This window comes from Nicotiana sylvestris, chromosome 9, assembly GCF_000393655.2.
Source record: "Nicotiana sylvestris chromosome 9, ASM39365v2, whole genome shotgun sequence".
Classification (NCBI taxonomy): Eukaryota; Viridiplantae; Streptophyta; class Magnoliopsida; order Solanales; family Solanaceae; genus Nicotiana; species Nicotiana sylvestris.
Genome location: NC_091065.1, coordinates 168,059,650 through 168,080,026, shown reverse-complemented (window position 1 = coordinate 168,080,026; position 20,377 = coordinate 168,059,650).

The following is a 20,377-nucleotide window of genomic DNA, read 5'->3' as shown; positions in this document are numbered from 1 at the left end:
ATCCTGATAAAAATAATTATACTAACCTTACTGATGGCCTGTGTGGATGGACTGATTTAAATTTAAGGGATATTACAACTTAATTGATTTCAAATGCTTAGATCCTGGAGGAATTTTAGCGAACGGGAACTAGATGAAATTGATCAGTTATTACACTCTTTGGAACCTGTAAGGAGTCTCAGATCTAGTTAGCAGGTAATGATGGCAAAAAATTTCAGTTAAAAGTTGATAAATTATTACATTCACATTCTTTTATAGCGTGGCCTGCTTTGCTTTGCACTGACAGAAAATTATTGTAACTGGCTGGAAATGGAACTGAAAGAGTAATAAACAGGAAATAAGAAAAATAAAGCAAAAGGAACAATTTCATTGTATAAAACCTATTACGATCATGTATATAAGCTCACTGAGCTCGTGAACATTATATAACAAACTGACAACAATTTTGGAAATTGATTACAACTATACTCACAAAAGTCATTGTAAACCTCAAAATCGAAGCAATTGTAAGAATGCATGTTCTCATGAAAATCGCACATAAAATTAGAAATTGAAGCTCAGGCTATTTTATACAGTGAGAGCAGAACTAAAGCAGTGTAATCCAATATAGATGGTACATTACGACAACAAAACACGGAAAAAGCGCCTCAAGAGCAAAGGGCATAGATCGCAATTGACAAAGAAATAACTTAGAACTTGAATTTCGCCGCCGAAAGAGCAAACTCGCCACCGCCGGCGACCACTATCTACTTCGACCGAACTGGAGTAGTTCGAAATTGACTCCGTTCGCGATCCAACCCGCAAGAAGGGATTTTGAAATAAAACTCCCTCAAAATATCTATTTCTCTTTGTTAAGAAATTATTAATTAATTAGGAGAAGTTTTAGATTATTTTACCCCTATTTATATCTCAAGTTATAATCTCTGTTTATTGAATATTTACTCTATTTATATACTATTTTAATTTTCAAGAACAATTACTATTAAGAGCAAAATAAAAAAATTACAATTTGTTTTATCTTAAACTTCTAAAATGACAAATAATTTGATACAGCTATTTTTAAAACCACGATAGATAATTTGACACGAATGAAGTAATAAAACGAATAAAAAGAGGAAATGCATTCTCACTTTTATTAAAATAGTATTTTAAATTTGTAACGCTGATAAGTTCCATTTTTTAAAAACGAATTTGTCACACCCCTTTTTTACTTCTCTAACCCCCTTTAAATAAATAATAAAGTGGTTTTTAAAGCGCGAAAAGGTTTTCAATTTGAAGGAGTGACAAAAAGATTGCGTTTCGAAAGATTTTTCAGAGTCGTCACCTGACATTTGATTTCGGTGTGCCAGGTGTGAGCACGTGATTTTTGCCCTATATGAATTACTCCTGTAGATTCAAGAAAATAAATTTCTCTCATTATTTGCAATTTTGTGAATTTTTGTAGAATTTCTCGTTAATTGCTTGCATTTGTCTGTGCACGTTTATTTTGTTTAATTCATGAAAAAATACAAAAAATATGTTGTATTTGCATTCTGGATTGCATTTTTAAATCAATTAATAATTTAGTTGCTTTACAAAAATGGAAAAATCACAAAAATAGTTTATTTTGTATTGTTCAATTTTTAGATTTGAATTTTGTTGGTTTTCCTTTAAGTTGATATTTAATTAGTTGTAGCAATTATTAGGGTTAATTAATTTAATTTGCTAGGATAATTTGGGTTAGGAATTAAGTCGGGTTTTGTTTTATTTTTATTTTTAGAAAAAAAAAAGAAGAAAAGGAATTAAAAAGATTTTTGAAATGGGAAAAGAAAAGAATCAGATTTTTTGGGCCTTTTGTTTAATTTTTCCCCAAAAGGAATTGATTTATACACAATACTCAACCGGTCCAGCCCAGACCCGCTCCAATATCCGGTCCAGCTTTATTTTAAACCAAAACGACGTCGTTTCATTAGCCCTTGATCTGAGTCGTTGATCCAGGTAAATCCGACGGTCCAAAACTGAAGCTCCATGGGTATGTAACTGTCCGAAATGCCCTCACCCCCTTCAGAACCCCCCTCCCCCCCTCTCTTACTCGTCTCTCTCAACCCTTCACCTCTCAGAGACCAAACGAAATCCTAGGTCGCCGCCCTAAGATCCTTGCCCTTTCCGGTGGCGGCACCGGTCCCAAATCACCCCAAAAAAACACCCTACAACCCTCATGACTCCCTCATACGAATTCACACCCCTTTTCCCTCGAATCTGTCCCAGATTCTTCGAATCTTAGAGTGAAGTTATGAACCCTAAAATCCCCAAAAATCAATCGGCGAGGCTTTTGAAAATTTAAGGTTGAATTTGACTTTAATCGCGTGTTTTCAATCGAGAACACACGATTAGGGTCTATTTCGGCTAAAAAATTGAAGATTCATCGAAGCTTGGTTCGAGACTGTGGTCCGCTTAGTTTTGATAGGTATTTCCAGTTCTTTCTCTTTTCCAGTTTTTCTTATCTTCTTCTATTTTTCTTCTTTTGTTCTGTTTTCTCAAAATCATCCTTGCATGTGTTTCTTTAGTTTAGTTTAAATGTTAAATTGTTATTTTTCTTTAGTTTGTTTGGATTCATTAGATTAGTTTTCGTTTAATTTTTTCCTTTTGTTTTGGGCCGTGGAGGACATTTGTTTCAGAAATCTATTTGACTCCGCATTGCCCTCTTATTTTTTCTGCCCTCTAGATTATTCTGTCTGAATTTCTGAGTTGGACTTGGGTCCAAAGGGAAGGGATTAACCTAGGTTTTGAATTGAAACATTGGGTCAATTTGACCCAGACCCATTTGGGTTCACTGAGGTAAAAACAGAGTGCTCGAGGGGTGATTTAGGAATTTAAGCTATCGGAATAATCTGTAACTGACTTAGGAAGCTGCTAGGAAGGTGCATTTAGGACTATTCTGAAAATCTAAGTTTTAGGCTAGGGGTACCTAGGCAAAAATAAAAATTATGAAAGGTTTTATGTGCAAAACTTAGCTTATTTCTGATGCCCTAATAGCTTGCCTATAAAGGCATCATTACTTAAGATTGAAGTCAGAGATGAAGAGATAAAAAAAATCCTACAAAACTGAATGGCTGAGTTTTTTAGAACAAATCTGAAATAACACTGAATTCTCCACATTTCTTTGTAAAAAAAACAGCTCAAATTCTGTTTGGTTTAGGATTTCTGACCTTCCTTGCTAGCTGAACTCTCTGAAAAATCCCAAAATTCCTGCACCTGGTTTAAAAATGGTTTGATTTTGGGAACTTGAAGATTTAGTTTGAAGCTTTTGGTTCTTGGGTTCACTGTTTCATTGCTGGGATTTAGGCTGTTTGTTGCTGCTGACTCTCTGCTGATTCTTCATCTTTTTTTTTTCTCTTTCGATATTCAGGTACACACTCTTAGGCCCTATTGATTGTGAAGTTGGATTTGAAGAGTGAAATGAAAAGCAGAAAGTTTAAAGCATAGTATCAGTTTATTTATGCTTCAATTGTATCTCTTCTTGATTTTGTGTTTTAGTAGTTTAGTTCTTATCATTGTACATTATCATGGGACCGTCAAGGAGCTGCAGTAACAGACTTAGTCAAGGCACATGAATCTTAGCCTTGCTTTAATTGTGGTTGAAACAAGTGTTCATGTTTGGTGATGATTTCGTGTTGAACTAGCTATTATGACAAGTATAGGTTAGGGATAAAGTGAATAATGTGTAGTCTGGCATTTAAAAGCACTGTGAGGTGTTGTTTTACTCAGAATTGGTTGTCCTTTGATATGTGATCATAAACTCATGTTGAGGATAATTTGAATTGCCTATTAGTCTTGTTTAAATTTTGGCATAAATCAGTTTAATGTTGGATATATTGTGAAATGGGGGTTTAAACCTATTAGTTTGAAGATGTTTGTTGAGAATCTTCATGTGACCTTTGGGATCCAAGCAATTCAAATGCTAATTTTCTGGATTGGTTGTTGTTTATTATTGAGAAGAGTTTGACTGATTTAAGTTTTCTTGAGTAGAAGTTAATGTAGAATCATGTGAAGAGAAAAAGGAAAATAGACAAGGTTGTTTTAAGAATAAAGTTATGCGTTGATTTGCCCTGCTAGTTCACAAACCTGTTTAAGTTGGAACTGATGAAAAATCTCGGAATTTTCAGCTAGTTGAATGGTGTTGAACTTTTAAAATTCAGGAACAAATTATTTGTTCAATCTCATGCTTCTTATGATCTTGGCCGATTTGCATTTCCTTGATTGCATACAATTGTTTGATTCTGAAAGTTGGTCCCAATGTCGTCCCAGTCAATGATGTTCAATCTCAGATTCTCTTTGCATGTTCCATGCCCTTAGACGTCCTTCCTTATCAATAATTGGGCTCGTTTTGGGCCCGAGCCTAAAGGCATTTATAAATGGTCTCGTTTAGTTTGTTGTCGGTTGCAGCAATTTCCCTTTAGATGATTGGTCTCTTAGTACGAGGTTTGTTAGTTAATCAGTAGGGTCAAACCTTTAGTTACAAATAATTAGAATCCCATTAAGCCATCCTTAATTAATTAATTAGACTCTTAAGGTAGACTCGAGGTGCGCCGTGCCAAATAAAACCTCAAAATGCAAGGCCCTCACTTAAATAATTTTAATCCTTAGAAATCGAGGTGCGCCATTTAGTTGAATTTTTTGTGGCCCTCGCAAAGTTGAAAGTGCGTAGTTGCTTCAGACGTGCTATTTTAAAAAAATTACCTTCCTAAACTTGGGTGTGCATTTATGTGACCCAAATTCAAATCTCAACAATGTTAGATAAAATGTGTCGCGGACCGCGGGTGCATTTATGCGATGTGGTTCAAGACGCGTTTTATGTGACGTTGAATCTTCCTAAAAAATATTTAAATAAAAGCGGTTATAAATTTAAAATTGAACCATAGGCTAAAACATGTATTAAAATTAGATAATAAGCCAATTATAACAGTTGAGCGACCGTGCTAGAACCACGGAACTCGGGAATGCCTAACACCTTCTCCTGGGTTAACAAAATTCCTTACACGGATTTCTGTGTTCGCGGACTGTAAAACATAGTCAATCTTTCCTCGATTCGGGATTTAAACCGGTGACTTGGGATACCATAAATTATCCTAAGTGGCGACTCTGAACAATACATAAATAATCCCGTTTCGATTGTCACTTTAATTGGAAAAACTCCCTTACACCCTCTCGGGTGTAGAAAAAAGGAGGTGTGACACCGGGTCACCATTTTTTTATAAAATAAGAATTTTCCTTCACAACTCATTTGGACTCTAAAAACCAGTTTGCACCGGAGTTCTAGGTAAAGGGGTTCATTTGAATCATGGAGAAGGTGTTAGGCATTCCCAAGTCCCTTGAAAGTCACGGTTGCATACTCGATCTAGTTGGCTTTTAAATATTCAAATTAAGGTAAAAATACGTAAAATGGAAAATAAACACATAAGAGACTCAAGGTCGTCCCCACCTAATAAAGTAAAACAAAACAAAATAAAATAAGTCTTACTATCCTATCTTATGCCTCCCCCGATAATGCCACGACCTCTATTTACATTCACTTTGGGGCATACCCCTAAATAAAAATATATACAGAATCTACGGGACATTCCCCTGAATATAACTACAAGGAACGACCTCTCACCTCGAATCAAACGAAACTCCTAAAGATTGCCTACCCAGGTGTGGTCGGCCTAAACATGCCATTAGAGGATAATATAACAAAGTAAATAAATAAAAGAGAACTAAAGCATGTAAGCAATTTAATTATTTTTGTCTTTTCCCCATTCCCACGACCTCTAGCAAACATTCCAGAAGTAACAATTCCGTACCCGACCAACCAATCAATGAAATAAATATCTAACAAAAATCCAAACCATTCGAAGAAAACAGAAGGTTGCTAACAAAGTTGCCATTGGTAACATATCTATAGATCTTATCATTTGCTTGACATTCTGTTAAATTTGTGTTACTAAATGTAATGCCACAACTTGCTATTTCAATTTTTCTTCTTACAAATTAGGAATACAGTAGAGGGTAAACTACTAAACTCAACAGATCCAATCATAGACCAAAATACCAAGAATATTTAACCTTCTTATATCATCTAAATTCAAGAGTGCAATTACATGGATTACTAAAACCATTACGAAAGAACAGGGGACTTCTAAGTATTACTTAATCAATTTTTTGTCACAAATATAATGATTCCATCCTACTCTAACTAGGAGAATATTGAGACCTTTACCCCCTTTTTTAGAATTTAAACCGAAAGGAGGGAGGTTAAATCATGGCTATTATTTCCTTAGTGAATCAACTTCGGACATTCAGCACAAATCCAACATAATAAAAAACTAAATGCAAAACGAACTGATTCATATAACGAACTTGACGAACACATATTAAATCAACAAACAACTAAGTGAATAGTCCAACAACATATTTCAATCATAAACACGAAAGTAACATAACAAATAACAGAGAAGAGGAGGAAAGATGAACCTAAATTGCTTTTCAATATATTTGAATGTCCGACGATTACAACTTAACGAGGATTCCGACGATTGAACTCGAAAGGAAGATGAAAAACAACAGCAACAAAATCGAGCAGGGAACGCGAACCAGTAACAAAACTCGAACGGCGCCGGAAAACTAGAGCTCGAACACGACCAAAACTCAAATTTCAATTAAACTCTATTTTCATGTGATAATCATTCTGCAGCTTTTACTTCAACGAATTTGACAGCCACAAAGTGCTCATATTTTATTTTTATGTTTTGAAATTGAGGAAGATATCAGGAACGGCCAGGTCAGATTTCCGGTGGCATCATCGGCGGCTACCGCCTATATTTGAGGAATATTAAAATAAAAGTAAAAAATGAAATTGAAACTACTTTTGGTATTTTTGAAGATTATATTAGGATAAAAATAGGTTAAAAGTAATATATCTTTCTAAAAATACCTAATATCTGAATTAAATAGAAAAGTAAAACTATATTTTTTTATTTTTTGTGTTTTCAATTTTATATTTTTAAGAACTAAAACTGAAGATAAAAATATCTATAAACTCTAATAAATATTACAATACCACGAATATTAAAAATAATCTTTAAAAATCGCGCGGATTAAAAATTATGTGCTTACAACTGTCTCTCTTTGCTTGGAAACTCGAAGAGTTTTTGAGCAAAGAATTAAGTAAGCAACGTAATTGACTCTGGCCCTGCATTTATTTAAAATGAAATAAAGATTGAGAAAACACTGTGATCAAGCCCTGGTATCCGAGTTGTCATATTCTTGGTTATAAAGGAATGCCACGTGTAGTTCAGAAATAAATAAAGTGATGGAGTATGTGGAGAGGATGAGAGAGCCAAGTGAGGTACCGTTCGAGGCTCCGGTCTGCGGTCCCTGCCATTACACCATAAATTGAAAGCATATATTACAGCAAAAAAATACAAGATCCTATCTACTTCTTGTCTCGAATCTTCCATGAATTTCCACTTGATCCTTCAACATGAAACTAAATATTTACCATATTCTTCAGGTGGGCATCATGCTGACTTGAATTTGAAGAAAACTAGAAGTTGACCTTGTTCTTCAGGCGGAAATCCTGCTGCTTGCACTTGAAATAAACTTGAACTTGGAGTAGACTTGAGCTTGCAAACCTTGTTCTTCAGGCGGCTCGTGCTACTTCTGATTTGAATTGAAAAAACTGGAGGTTGCCCCTATTCTCTAGGCAGGGTCCTGCTGTCTCTGACTTGAATCTTGAAAACCAAAAGTTGGCACTATTCTTCAGACGGGCTCCTGCTGGCTCTCTGATTTGAACTTGTGCACTGAAAGTTGACCCTGTTCTTCAGGCGGGCTCCTGATGCCTCTCTGACTCGAACTTGAAAATTGAAAGTTGACCCAGTTCTTCAGGCGGGATCCTGCTACTTGAACTTGAAAGAAACTGAAAGTTGACCTTGTTCTTCAGGCGGGCTCCTGGTGCTTCTCTGATTTGAACCTGAAACCAATTTCTGAAACATTGACCCTCATTCTCCAAGTGGGTGCCTGCAATCAAAGCAAACAAAAAGAATAAAATTTTCTGCCCCAGTTTGTATTAGAAAGATTTGTGAGCTGTTAGAAAAATTGTAAATCACCTATGTTACTGGTGAATGATGCAATGATGAGAGTAAAACTAAAGACTCGACTAGGATGTGTCTCCTGCGAGTAAAACCAAGAAAATTTTGACTAGGAAATGTGTCTGCTAAAGTAAAACTTAAATGACCCAAACTAGGAAGTGTGTCTCATAGGGATGAAACTTGAATGAACCAAACTAGGAAATGCGTCTCCTAGAGGTGAAACTTGAATGACTCAAACTAGGAAGTGTGTCTCCTAGATGTGAGATTGAACTGGGCTTACTAAACGAAAAATCGACCATATTCTCCGGGCGAGACCCCTGAACTCAAGAAAAACTAGAGATTAAGACTTAAGGAAGCTAAAAGTCGACCCTATTCTCCGGGCGGGACCCCTAAACTCAAGGAAAACTAAAAATTAACAACTTAAGAAAACTAAAAATTGACCCTATTCTTTAGGAGGGACCCCTGAACTCAAGAAAATCTAAAGATTACCAACTTAAGGAAATTAAAACTGACCCTATTCTACCGGCGGGACCCTTGAACTAAGGAAAACTAAAGATTAACAACTTAAGAAAATTAAATTGACCCTACTATCCAAGCGGGACCCCCTGAACTTAAGGAATGCTAAAGATTAATAACTTAAGGAAATTAAAATTGACCCTATTCTCCAGGCGGGACCCCTGAACTTAAGGAATGCCAAAGACTAACAACTTAAGAAAATTAAAAGCCAACCATATTCTCTAGGTAGGACCCCTGAACTCAAGAAAAATTAGACTAACTTAAGGAAACTAAACACTGACCCTATTCTCCGGGCGGGACTCCTGAACTAAAGGAATGCTAAAGATTAACAACTTAAGAAAACTAAAAATTGACCATATTCTCCAGGCCGGACCCCTAAACTCAAGGAAAACTAAAGATTAATCACTTAAGAAAATAAAACTGACCCTATTTTTCAAGTGGGACCCCTAAATCTTAAGAAAAACTAAAGACTCTTCCGACTAGGGAGAATGCCTAGAAGGTATGGTTCTTCTCAACTAGGAAAAATGCCTAGGAGGTAATAGTTTTCTCAAATAGGGAAAATTTTTGGGAGGTAATGATCTTCTCAACTAGGGGAATGCTTAGCAAGTAAAACCTCCTCAAACAACCTTTGTGCTAATAAAATATGGGCACATCACCTGAAAAATTCAAGATTTCGAGCTTTGATTTGGACATAGACTTCGACCTTATTTCAAACAAAGGAAACTTGTGAGTCTAAAACATGGTGGTTGGTTTGTGGTCTTGATCTTGAGGGCGATTGCTCCTTCACTTGCCATGATAACTTTGATTTTAATATGGAAGATCTTGCTTGTTATTGGCTAACCATTTTTCTATCAAATCTTATCACAAAGAACACCTTTGATCAGTTCAAGCCCAAATACCCCTATTTGTTGCATTGCGCTCATGAATTGACATGTGCCGAAACTTTGCATTTCACATGAATCCCAAAATACGTTAGTTGTCACCAACTTAGTGCCCATCCTGCTCTTTCCTGACTTATGCACTTTGATGTGTTAGCCAGACTCCGCTTTGTGCAATTCGAAAGCTGGTAGCAAATTTTGAAGTCATTTCTTACTTGTTCTGACCAAACAGTCTCAAAAAGAGGACTTAAACAAAACAAGAGGAACATAGTAAGGGGACCGTGGAAAGAGATGATATCTAACAGGAAAACTACAAAGTAGAAACTTATCTGATATGGATACCAACTCTAATGATCATGACATGCATTTTGGATTGAGCGACCTGATTTGTCCAACAAGTCTAATCTTCAACTCTTGTTATACCTTCAAGCTGTGAAACTGGCTTCAATGTTCCAATTGTCCTATTAGATTCACAATCTTTATTCGACTTGTGGTTCCCCGAAGGGTTTTCACCATCAAGCCTCTTCCAATTTGTTCTTTCTCTCAACTAACCATCGCCTTATAGTGCCCGTGAGGGTTTTCACCAATAAGACTCACATTTTGTTCTTTTCTTCTTATTTCTTCCGGTTCTGTAGATGACAAGGCATTAACCATGGCAAAAATATTATATGCTCCTGGCATGTCTAACTCGGCACTCTCAAAGATTATTTGGAAGGTCTTTTTTTGGACTGTAATGTGACTTGTGGACAGGGTTAGAAAGAAAGGATATCATAAAGACTCAAAATAACTAAGACAACATGGTTAATTTAGTTACAACTTTTGGAATCCATTTTAAAAACTTTGCCCCAGTTTCTAAAACAAGAGAATTTGATTCTTTTTTTTAATTCTCTCTCATATCCAATCTTCCCGAATTACGCATACCTGATTCTCGTCTTTCGGGACGGAATACGTAGGCATCACACATAGGGTTCGGTCTTCTCAGTGAGTCTTAAGTTCTTGGCTTCGGGTGTCAGAGTCAAATCTTGCATGTCTAGCCACTTTTGGCCACATCGGTGTTGATACCCAATTTTTCCCTATATATTTTTTAATATGCAAAATACCTTCAAAATAGCATATGTATGCATACATAAGTATGTCCAAATGTTTTATTATTCTTCCTTAATTTTTTAAAGGGTTTTAAATCAATTTATTTCCCTCTTTTATCCTTAAAAAACCAATAATTATTTCTAAAATTATTATTTTGGTAATTCCTTTATTGGAATTTTATATTCATGCTAAGATATAGCTAACGGAACTTTTTGCATATTTTTACAAATTTATTTAGTATTTTTTAAAGCTAAATTGCATAATTGCAATATTAGCCTCTTTTAGGATTTAATTGCGTTTATATTCATGAAAATTAAGTCCAGTATTTTTAAATTGATAATTATATGTTATAAATCATTTTAGTACTTTTAATTTATTTTCAAAAATTAATTTTACTATTTTTATAATTTTAAAAGGGGAAAATGGTTATTTAAATGATAGCCCAATTTTATTTCAATTATAGCTTAATTTGACCCCAATTTGAACCCAATTTTTTCGGCCCAATTCCCACTCAAAACCGACCCCCTAACCCAATTTACACGACCCAACCCGGTCTCCCACCTAACCCCTTTAATCCTGGCCGTTGATCATTTAGATCAACGACCACCATTCCCCCTTTCCTTTTTTAACCCCAAACGACCCCTAAACCTATCTCATTTCTCACCTACCGCCGCCCTTGAATCCCCCTTCGCTCTCAACTATCTCTGAAACTCTCATAAACCTTAGCCGCCGCCCTCTCACCCCACCCTAATACCTTCTTAATCCATGGACCCTCGTGGTCATTTGAGACATGCATCAGCCTCCCACGGCTCTTGGGTGTTGGTCTCTGTGGTTTCATGGCCAGTCCTCAAAGGAATTTGGTCCAGTCCTTGCTCGACTTTTGTTCATGGCTTTTCTCCGGCCATCCACGACCTTTCTGCGGTCATTCATGGCCTTTCAAGGCAGATCCTTGAATTTCCTGGTTAGATCGGAAACTTTCAAGGTCTTTCTTACCTTTTCTGGGTTTTCTAAAACCCTAACCTTTAAGATCTTTTGATTTTTTCTTTCAGATCTACTTTAGATCTGTACTTGCTATGAATGTTTTAAGTGTTTTTCTCGAAAGTTCTTCAACTTTCCTTTCAAAACGACTTTTCGTTAAGGTTTTCCTTTAAATTTTTCAAAAGATCTCTTCTCCAATTTTTAACGTGTTTGTGATTTTGCTAAGTTTAGCTCATGTTGTTCTTCTATCTAAGTCAACATGTTGAAAACCCTAATTCTTTTTGGTCTCCTTCGAGCTTTGAAACTGTTTGTTTTGTATACTGGTTCGATTAAGTTCCTCGTTCTTATTTGTTTTACCATCTTTTAAACTCGATTATTATTGAAAACCCTAGGTCTTTGGGTCTGAAATTGTTTGTTTGAATACTTGACTCGATTTAAGGTTCCTTGTTTCAGACTCTCTTTTTCTTTATGTGATTCATCTGATTCTGAGTTTTACTATCTTTTAAACTCGACCATTGTTGAAACTCTGATTTCTCAAAAGGTTTCCTCACTTGTTACTGTGAGTCCTTTACTTGTTGTGACTCTCTTCTTCACTTTGGCTATATGTGTGAGCCCTGACTATCTACTGAATCCTATGTTTATTTATGTTACTCTTGTATGTTGTTTCTTTTGCCAATGTGCTTGGCCTCGCATGTCTGATGTTTCTGTTCACTCTATTTATATACTGAAGTACAAAAGCATGTTTCTTCCTTGATTGACCTTGATTTTGTGACCGATGACTGATTTCAAAAGCTTTTCTTATGTGAGCCCTGATTTCACTCGCCTGTTTAAAATTAATTGATTCCTTTCCCTTTATTGTAATGTTTTACCTTGCTGAATCTTTTCCAAAATAAGCATATTTTTGTACTCAGACTTGATTGTTCACTGCATGCTTTTACTATCCCTTATATGGCAATAATCAAACTGATTTCTTTCCTTATTTGAACCTGTTACTACCCGTTAAACAGTGATTCCTTAATTAAAGGGAATCACTTGTGTAATTGATTCTGACTGGTGATTGTTTCTATATTTGTGTTAAGACTTTACTTATTACTGTATTCCTCACATGTTTTCAAAACTATAAATACCCACCTTCTTTTCTTTCAAAGACACAAACTACTTGAGTTCAGAACACACACTTCACTCAAACTCTCTCTCTCTTTTCCTCTATTACTGCTTGTGTTGCTGCCTTGTCTAGCCGGCTGAAAGCAAGGCTAGGCTGTGGGAACTTGCTCACTTTTCTTTCTGCATTTGCTTCTTACTGGTATGTTCTACTTAACTTTCCAGCATCAACAACAACATGTTTTCTTTGTTATTCCCTCACTCTTGCCTATTTCTGTTTTTGTTTTAATCAAGTTGCATTGTTAAACATGTTGTAATCTGCCCCTTCCTTTTCTGAATTTATGTTTCCCCTATGTATGAACTCTACAGTCACTTATGAACCCCAAACCCCCCATATCTCCTATATGTTTGTATTCCTTGGTTGGTTTGAGGGCATGCCAGCATTAGATATTGATGTGCATGACCCAAACCTGACCCTCTCTGATCACATACTTCATATCCTCTTTATATGTGTATCCTCTGGCTGGTTTATGGGCATACCAGCATCACTTATTGCTGGGCATGTCCAGATTTTTGACTCCTCTTAGGGTCATAAGCCACATGCAATGTATTCTCAGACCCCTGCCCCCTTTGTGCTATTACTGATGTTGTATAATTTTAGCTTTTACTACTACTGCTTTCCAAACTACCCCTCTCCCCTATACATTCTCCACTCAGTTTTAAATCTCTACTCATGCACTTCCACCATATTCTTAGACTTAAGTTCTGCCCCTCTTATGTGAGCCTTGCCTTGGGACTTATGAGCTCCCTCTGAACTTGGACACATAAGGGCTGGCCCTTTCATGCTGCACTCATCTCTATTTGGTTATGCAACTTGGGTGTAAGTACTGCTCGGGGTCCCCTTGAGACCCTTAGGGAACTTTGACACACTCAAGTCTGAGAAAGGCTTTGAGACAATGGCATTTGAGGTGTTTTATTCCACAACTCAGAGAGGAAGTCAAGAATCAGGCTTCCTCTGGTTGTAACTTTTCTTTTATATTTCCTTGATGTAATTCATTATTCAGTTTGTAATAATTTGTAATAAACATTGGGGTTGACTAGTGAAAAGGGCTGGGTAATTATGCATGCTTAAAGGTAGAAATCATGCCTATAAGATCTGTTGTTTTAAATTCTGCATGTTTAACCCTGCACTTAGGTATCATGCCTATAAGATCTGTTTGTTTAAATTATGCATGTTTAATTCTGCATTTAAATACCATGTCTATAAGACCTATTTTCACTAAAATTCTGCATGTTCTACATCTAGGGAACCTGCCTATAGGACTTGCTTAAATTCTGCATGTTATTGTCGCATTTAGACACCATGTTCTTAGGATCTAAATGGTTAAAATCAGATATCATGTCCATAAGGTTAAGAACCAGTACCTTTTTTTAGAAATCATGTCTATAGGAATAAAAAGAGCAATACTAGATATCCTGCCTATAGGATCTGAAACTATTTAAAATCAGTTTGACTTTGAACCAATTTTTAACGACCTTACTCCTTTATTTAACGCAGTTTAGAGAGCATGCCTATAAGATTTCCAAATCGTTCTTTTAAAACTGTTATTACTTTGCCACACGCTGAATCAATAATAGATACCATGTTCATAGGATCTCACCCCAAACGCTTAGGCAAGCTTTAGGTGATAATAAAAAAAAAAATCCGCCTCTGTTAAGTAGTGTCACACCTACTTTTTACGCGCCCGGCCCCGAAGGGTAAGATGCGCGGGTGGGTTTTTCCAATTTAAGTGACAATATTCGAAATGGGATTATTTATTTAATTCAGAGTCGCCACTTGGGAAAGGTTTGGCTTTTGGTGTCCCAAGTCACCGGTTTATCTTGAATCCCAAATCGAGGAAATTTTCGACTTTTCCAAATGAAGTCTGCGAACCAGAAATTCTAAGTAAGGAATTCTGTTGACCCGAGGGAAGGTGTTAGGCACCCTCGAATCCCGTGGTTCTAGCACGGTCGCTTAAATTGTTATAATGGCTAAATATCTGATTTAAATACATGTTATGACTTACGTGCTTTTATTAAGTTTAAACCGCTTTTATTATTATCATTTATTTTTATAGAATTGCAACGTCGTGAAAATGCATCTCGAACCACGTCACAATCAATGCACCCGTAGTTGTTAACACATTTCGACTCCGTTGAGATTTGAATTTGGGTCACATAAATGCGCACCCGAATTTAAGAATGTAATTTAATTAAGTCGCGCCTAAAAAGTCTAACGCGTTATTATCTTTGGGGAAGGCAGTGGAATTCACTAAACAGTCCATCCCAAATTCTAAGTATTTATTATGACCAATTATTGAGGGCCCCGCAATTTGCCTTTTTATTCGGCGAGGCTCGTCTCATTATTTTAGAAGGGTACCCTACAATGACTACGTCTTTACTACGTTTGTCTTTAAAAAGAAAGATGATACCGAACTTTGCTTGTTTGAACAAATACAAACTGAATCTTTATTATGTTTGCCGAACCTAAATTTGTTTGATTATCTGATTGATTGTTTATGAGGTGAGAGTTACCTCATGCTTTGTCTTCATCGAGTGAATACGCCTATTAATTTGCTAAGTGAGATTCCAAGCAAACTAACAACATATACTGAGTTATATTTAACGACCTCCAAGTTTTATTTTAAACTCTAACCTATTTGAAATTGATAAACGAAATTGGCTATTTATTAGGAAAATTACTACTAATTGAACTCAAAATGACTATTAGTTTTCCTCAACAATCATCACATTATTTCGAAACAAGGAATCTATACCGAGACCCGATATCGAACCTATATTGGAACAAATAATCTGACAGGAGAGCTGGCATTCATAGCCAGACTCTTAACGTGACTGCATGAGAGTTTGTTTGGGATACATTTATCCCAGACCTAGTACCACCGATTTGTCAATTCAGTGGTCTAGGCAAAATACATACAAGTGCTTGCCAATGACTCTATGTTATACAGTCATAACTAAGTCAAACAGAGTGTTATACTGAACTGAATGTATACTAAATCAAACATACTGTCTATGTCATACTGTCATTATTATTGAACAATGCTATCTAATAGTTCATCTCAAACAGAATGTATGTTAGTTTATACAGAATGTTTGCAGTTTGCAATTAAACAAATATAGGCCCAACTAACATTCAACCTATTTTCAACACCAATGTTATAACATAAACAGATGTTCATTTCTTTATTTCTGCTTCAACTTCAAACCTTCAACAATACATGGTTCAGAGGTTGTGTACCTGGAAATATTTGACAATTGAAGAAGAGGGCAATCAGCAGAGTAACAATGACAACAAGTGCAGCAGCAGTAACAGCAGGTAACAAAAATCCCAAAGCAAGATGCAGTTATGGCCAATGGGAAGAGGCAACAAAATGACAGCAAAAGCAGAGGAGTGGGCTCAGAATTCAAGTGGTCCAATTCCAAAAGAGAGCAAACCAATAAGAACCAAACAACAAAATCCTAACTGATACTTGAGAGGAAATCAGCACTTATTTGAAACAGGGTAAACAGACTGGGAATCGAACAAACAACAGGAAGAAAAGACAGTTTCTGCTTTCTGTATATCCACCCTCTATCTCCTTTCTTTCCAAAATCTAAAACCAATCTTCAGTTTTGAAATTATATTGAAGTTACTAAAAGAAATCTTTTCCAGTTCCTGTTTTCAGAAATTGAACTCTCAGATGTTCCCTCTCAGTGTCTCTCCCTATATGCTCTGTCTGTATGTATATATATCTGTATGTATTTCAACTTTCTTTTTTTTTTTTAAAATCCCTCACAGTGTGTGTATTTTTATCCTCTCCAATCCTCTGTCCCCCTTTTTTTTTCCAGATGTCTGTCCCCCTTTATAAGCCTTAACACTACCCCTTTTAACAGCCTGTTTTAGAATATCATAGTACCCTCCCATGTGCCTTCACATTTTCAGATTCCAATTAGTTATTTAAGTATTAACCCCCATCAACATTCCTTGGCAGACTTAACTTTTAAAAGGTTTAATACTTTTAAACTAAAGCAAGGTATGGGCAGTAGAATATATCTGACAGCATATGCTGTCAAACTATTTTTAACTCAAAAACCCTTTTATGCAGGAAACAGGCTGTGCACCATGCACATGCTGTGCACAAGTGCACATGCCATCAACTCAGATTTCAATTACAGATCAAGCCTTAGGTTTCTGAAATCATATTAACAACTATAAGTAACTGAACTTGGTTCCTAATTGATTCAGGCAAATGTTCAACAGAAGCAAATCGATTTATTTTGTTCAGGCAGTTGAAACTAATTGACGACACATGTCAACTCGACTATATTAGCATTAACATACACAATCGTAGCCAAAAATCAGACATTTAAACAGTATCGATGCATGATTCGAATTATACTGACTAAACAGAATTGCACTCGAGGAGTCAACTAGTCAGTCCAAATTTGAAAATCAGCTACTTGCACAACACTTACACACACATTATCAGAACAAATGGAAGGGCTTAATCAAACAACAGAAGTTCAGGCAAAGTGGTCAAGGCACAGTTGATGAAAGTCAAGGACAACAGATTTCAATAATCCTGAACAGCTTTTAAAAACAAATCACACGGACTAAAACAAGTAAAGAAAAAAAAGCAGACTCACCTTAAAACTCGAAAAATCAAAAGTCTTGACTTGGATTCGAACAGACTTTTCTTAAGGCTGAACGGACTTTAATCGAAGTGTTTCTCAGATGAGAAACACTTTGATTAAAGTCCATTAGACCTTAATCTCTTCGGTAGAACCAGTGACGAAGAACTACAAAGTTCCAAAACTCAGATCTGGGATTCATGCTTCCCTGATCAGATTCGGACCAAATCAAGTATGGTCTGGTCACGAGGAGGGTCTGGGGAGTGTCTGGTGTGAAGCTGGGGTCGGTTGGTGTAAATCGAGTTTTGACTTGAATCTTCAAATGAAGATTCGAGGACCTAGAGGATGATTCGACCTAAACGGTCAACAGGTCCATGTTCAGGGTGGTGAGGGGTTCTATGGTGTTCAGGTGGAGGTCACCGGCGTCCGTGCCGCCGGTTTTCATGGTGAAGAGTACAGGGGCGGCTCTAGGGTTTGGGGGTTCTGGTGAAGACGACGAGGCTGGGGTTCGGATAGGGGGGCAGGGTAAGATTATGGGCTTATATAGTTAGTGGGTAGGCGGATCTCAACCGTTAGATCAATCTAGATCTACGGTCTGGATCTGATGGCTTAAGTGGAACGGTGTCATTTCGAGGGTAAAGGGTTTGGGTTGGTCCGGGTGGAAACGGGTCGGGTTCTGTTCGTGGGTATGGGAAATGTGATCTTGGCCGTTGATCAATCTGAGATCAACGGCCTAGATCAACCTGTGTCAATACGACATCGTTTGGACTCTCTGGGCATCAGCTGGACTGGACCAGGCAGGCCTGGTTTGAACGTTGTTTGTTTGGGCCAATTTTAATAAATTGGCCCAATCCGGAATAATTGCTGATCTTTTTTTTTTTTTTTTAAAAACAAAAACTAAGCAAAAATCAAATTAAAAATTAAATACACACTCAACACAATTATTTGCACACACACTAAGATATTTCAAGACAGGTAAAATCAAACAAAACAAAATCACGGACAAAGATGCATGTTTATGCTTTTCTATTTAACAACCATGTTACGGTTCATATTATGCATGACACGTACATTTGTTTTTGTATTTTGTTTTAATAAAGTAAAAATGGGCAAAAATCGCAAATAACCAACAAAGTGCCATGTAAAAATCCAAAATTTGTACAGCGGGGCCAATTATTATTATTTTTATTTCTTTTGGAGCGATTGTCGTGCGAAACAAAAATCACGTGCTCACAGCTGCCCCTCTTTGTTCGGAAACACGAAGAGTTTCCGTGCAAAGATAAAGTGAGCGTATATGAGCGATTTTTGCCTATGGACCACTCCGTATGAAGCATGTTTTTGAAAGATCTGACCGAATCTTGCTTCAAAGATTTCCTACATATCCTGGGCTAAACAGGAATCAGGTCAATGTAGTTCGAGAGGTTTTGGTAGCTGGGACTACCATGGGATTGCAATGCTTGCTGCTACTGCTGTTGCTGTTGTCACTGCTGCGTCACTGACCGCCTTATTACAACCAAACGAAAATTGGAAACTGAACTAACTACTTATATGCATGTCAACTGCTAGTTACAAGATTCCTATCTATGATTCTTTTACGACTTGATCTTGGGTCTTAGCTGATTCTGCTTGTAGACTCCGATCTGAATCTTGATGCTTGCGAGTTGCGGCGACTTGTTTAACCTCTGGGATACTGAGTGAGATGCGATCGGCAGGGTTCAGGACCTTAATCAAATGTTGGAGTCAATCTGCCTTCCATTTACTCCGATATCTCGGGACATCTTCTTTTTTTTTCTTTTTTTTCTTTTTCTTCTTTGATTCCGAACTGGGACTCATCTCGTGGGTCATTTCGATCCATGTGGCTCGAGGTTAGACCTGCGGGAGAAAACAAACGAACGAAATTTTCTGCCCCAGTTTCACTAGGAAAATTTCGTTAATTATTCGCCAGGAAGTTCATAAAATTGATGAAAGAGGATATGCATGCTCAGTTCAGGGTTGGAGCCCTAATACCGACTAGCTGGGGAAAGGTTCAGTTTAGGGTTTAAAACCCTAACGCCGAACAAAGGAAGAATTCAGTTTAGGGTTTAAAACCCTAATGCTGATAGCATGGAAAAGCTCAGTTTAGGGTTTAAAACTCTAATGCTGGCTGAAAGGAAAAAGTTCAGTTTAGGGTTCAAAACCCTAATGCTGACTAAAAGAAAAATTCAGTTTAGGGTTTTAAAACCCTAATGCTGATTGCATGGAAAAGCTCAGTTTAGGGTTGAAAACCCTAATGCTGGCTGAAAAGGAAAAAGTTCAGTTTAGGGTTTAAAACCCTAATGCTGACTAAAAGGAAAACTCAGTTTAGGGTTTAAAACCCTAATGCTGATTGCATGAAAAAGCTCAGTTTAGGGTTTAAAACCCTAATGCTGGCTGAAAGGAAAAAGTTCAGTTTAGGGTTTAAAACCCTAATGCTGACTAAAAGGAAAATTCAGTTTAAGGTTTAAAACCCTAATGCTGATTGCATGGAAAAGCTCAGTTTAGGGTTTAAAACCCTAATGCTGGCTGAAAGGGAAAAGTTCAGTTTAGGGTTTAAAACCCTAATGCTGACTAAAAGAAAAATTCAGTTTAGGGTTTAAAACCCTAATGCTGATTGCATGGAAAAACTCAGTTTAGGGTTTAAAACCCTAATGCTCGCTGAAAAGGAAAAAGTTCAGTTTAGGGTTTAAAACCCTAATGCTGACTAAAAGGAAAACTCAGTTTAGGGTTTAAAACCCTAATGCTGGTTTAAAGGAAAAATTCAGTTTAGGGTTTAAAACCCTAATGCTGACTAAAGGGAAAATTCAGTTTAGGGTTTAAGACCCTAATGCTGATTGTATGGAAAAGCTCAGTTTAGGGTTTAAAACCCTAATGCTGGCTGAATGGAAAAAAGTTCAGTTTAGGGTTTAAAACCCTAATGCTGACTAAAGGAAAAATTCAGTTTAGGGTTTAAAACCCTAATGCTGATTGCATGGAAAAGCTCAGTTTAGGGTTTAAAACCCTAATGCTGGCTGAAAGGAA